Source organism: Benincasa hispida, chromosome 1 (genome assembly GCF_009727055.1).
Source record: "Benincasa hispida cultivar B227 chromosome 1, ASM972705v1, whole genome shotgun sequence".
In the NCBI taxonomy this organism is placed as follows: Eukaryota; Viridiplantae; Streptophyta; class Magnoliopsida; order Cucurbitales; family Cucurbitaceae; genus Benincasa; species Benincasa hispida.
In genome coordinates, this window is record NC_052349.1 from 78,044,100 (window position 1) to 78,047,345 (window position 3,246).

At 38.5% G+C, this 3,246-nt stretch overlaps 1 non-coding gene across 1 annotated transcript; it reads right to left on the minus strand.

Moving 5' to 3' along the window:
• Positions 1–2,160: 2,160 nt before the first annotated feature.
• LOC120070401 lies at positions 2,161–2,264 on the minus strand. The gene has a single exon (XR_005479895.1). It is a non-coding gene; the product is annotated as a small nucleolar RNA R71 (small nucleolar RNA).
• Positions 2,265–3,246: the final 982 nt, after the last annotated feature.

Genomic DNA, 3,246 nt, shown 5'->3' on the forward strand with positions numbered 1-3,246 from the left:
AGTGAGGTGCATTGTTTTCTTGGTTTATGATAACTTGTAGAAATACAAGTTATTGTCTCTCGAAAGTTGGAACAATCACGATTTTTAATGATAAAATCTCATCTATCTTAAAGAAAAATGCATGGAATTCTTCAAACATTACTAGCCTTTACAAAAACATTCTTTTTGATAAAACTGCGTCACTAATGCATCTCATCGTAGGATTTCAATTAAATTCGCTAAGTGTCGCAGGCTCAACTAATGCAAAGGCATGCATATGAAGGATTCCAACGCATAGAAGATACATTGGTTTGTGTTGTTCCTGTCAAATCATCACTTGCAAGTATGGGTATCTGAATGTCAATATCTGAAAAGCAACTGAAATGGGAGGTGACTGACTAGGGCATGGAAATTAATGCTATCATATCACAAGTTGCTGAGGGAAAATGCCTATAAATAGAAGACTTGCAATTGAAAAAAGTAGTATAAAATAGATAGAGCATCTTAGAGTTTAGATTATAGTAGTTTTGCTACTGCAAGAAGAACACATGAGGAAAAGAACCATTGCCATTGTTGATCAAGGAGAATTGAAGAGAACCAGCTCGAGAGAGAACTTTTCTTAATTTCCTTAACAAGTTGGTTGTACACACATTAAGATCAAGCCAAAGAGGACAAGAAATTGAACTCTACGGCTTGACTCTTTTCTTTTTACTTTATTTCCATTCATCATACCAAGTGATTAAGTGTTGTTATTGTAAAGACAATTTCATTCTTTACAAAATCGTGCATTTGATCCATCACATTTGCCTCCGCTTACAATCTACTATGTTAAATATGTTTTTGATTTTGTGCATGCTAAAATTCTAAAGCTTTAATCATTTTGATCATTTAGTTGAAGTTATCTCAGCTAAAACCATTTGAGAGAATAGGATAGCTGGAAACGCATTAAGTCAAAATGCACAGTAGCTTTAGAGATAAAAATACTTGTGCTTCACTGCTTTCTATGACCAACGCATGCACCCTATAGATAGGAACATGTGGCATTTTCATTGAGAAATGTTGAATGATTAGATAAATAGAAATCCAACGCATTGACATACATTTGATTGTAAACAAGCATCTTTCATCTTCATCCATACCCACGCTCTTTCGTGTTCATCTTACTTGGATTAATGCATTCACCTATCGCTTAGCACCATTTTTTCATTGAACCCTATATTTCACTTTAACTCTTGTTTCTTCTTGTATGTATGTAGTTAAAATAGTGTAGATAACTTTTCCAGCATTTATTTAGAACCCTTTTACATCTGTTGCAATGCAAGACCTGCATTAGTGTTATCTAAATCCTTGTGTTCGACCTTGGACTTACCAGGAGCCTGAATTAGATTTATACTTGGATCTAGCTCAGGTAAAGCTTGTATGCATTAGCGAGAGTGTGTGACGCATCACCTAATCTTCTCACTTAGAGAAGTCATTTACCATTTATCTTCATTTACGTCAATCTTATCTTCCATCTCCACTTATAATACACTCCTAGCGCACATCACAAACCACGAACAAGTTTTTGGCACCGTTGTCGGGGATTAGCAATAAAACTAACCAGAATTTTGCTTGTGTTTTTTGTAAAAAAACTTGCAGCTGAGGGAGTATTACAAGCTAAGCCTAAGCTTTCAAATGTTTTATGAGTAGGGAAAACATTCCTGAGCTTCTATACGACCTCGAAGTTGAAAGGACCTTTAGACGAAGAAACCGATCGAATCATCATCGAAGGTTAAGGAAAAAACTAAGACGACACTAATAAAGACAACAACAAATGGTAGGTGAACAAATAAACCAGAACTTAGCTTAGTAATTAGCCAATGTTGCTCCAAATCCAATCCTAATGGTGAACAATAGTATGTGTCCAATGCGGGAGTATGTGTCACCTTGTTGTATGTAGTTTTACCAGGAATCATATACCCAACGCCAAATGGAACGAGATTCGAAATGAAGTTTATAATGCTCCAGATGTTTCAAACTGCAGGTCAGTTTGGAGGTACCTATGGTGAAGATCCATATGCCCACATGAAACGCTTCCTAGAAATGTGCAATTCGTTTGTGATTCCTGGAATCACCCCAGAAACCATCAGACTCTCTTTATTCCCTTATTCTCTCTGCGACAATGCAAAGCAATGGCCAAGAAGGCGTAGAGAAATTATGAACTTTGAACAAGGAGAATTTGAGACTTTGAGTGCCGCATGGGAACGCTTCAAGGGATTAGTCAAGAACTGTCCTAACCATAGACTACCTTTAACTGTTCAAATGGAAACCTTTTATGGGGGGCTGAATTGAGCTTCTCAGATGGCAACTGACGCAATCGCAGCTGGGGCATAATGGATAAGTCTTAAAATGAAGCTAAGAAAATATTAGATCACATTGCCAAACATAACATGGAATGGGTAGACGATACTTACGATGCCAGAACAGACAGTAGAAGGCGTTCTCAGAATGTGAACAATGTTGAGTCAAATGCAATAGCCACACTTTCTGCACAGGTGGCTGCCATGACAAACCTTTTGCAAACTCTATCATTAGGAAATGCACCTCACACTCAAAAGGTGAATCAGGTGGACGCATTTGTACAACCCATGGTTAGCTGTGTGGGCTGTGGAGAACCTCACTCCTATATTAATTGCCCACAGAATCTGCAGCCAGTATGTTTTATCAAGAACAACCCACTCTCGAACATTTACAACTCTGGATGGAGAAACCATCCAAATTTTTCTTGGGGAGGTCACCAGCAAGAACAACATCAACTGGGGACAAACCAACAATAGAAGGGATTGCCGCCTGGATTCCAGTCATCACAGAAACCTCAGCATCAATCCTTCAATAGAGGTCATCAGGCGTCGAGTTCAACATCTCCACTTGAAAATCTCTTGAAGGAGTATATAGCCCAGAGTGACACATTGTTAAAGAGCCAGGCATCATCTATTAGGAACTTGGAGATGCAAGTGGGATATATTGCTAGTGAACTGAAGGATCGGCCGCAAGGAGTGCTGCCTAGCAATACAGAAACTCTGGGAAGTAATAATGGAAAGGAGCAATGTCATGCGGTGACATTGCGAAGTGGTAGACCTCTAGTGGAGAAGAAGATGAACCCAAGAAATAACAATCCTTCAGCAGATGAGCACACAACACACATAATGGCATTTGAAGATTGAGAAGAAAGAACGCCTAAAGCTACAAGTCATTCTGAACCAAACACGTCTAACGTAGAAGCACCTT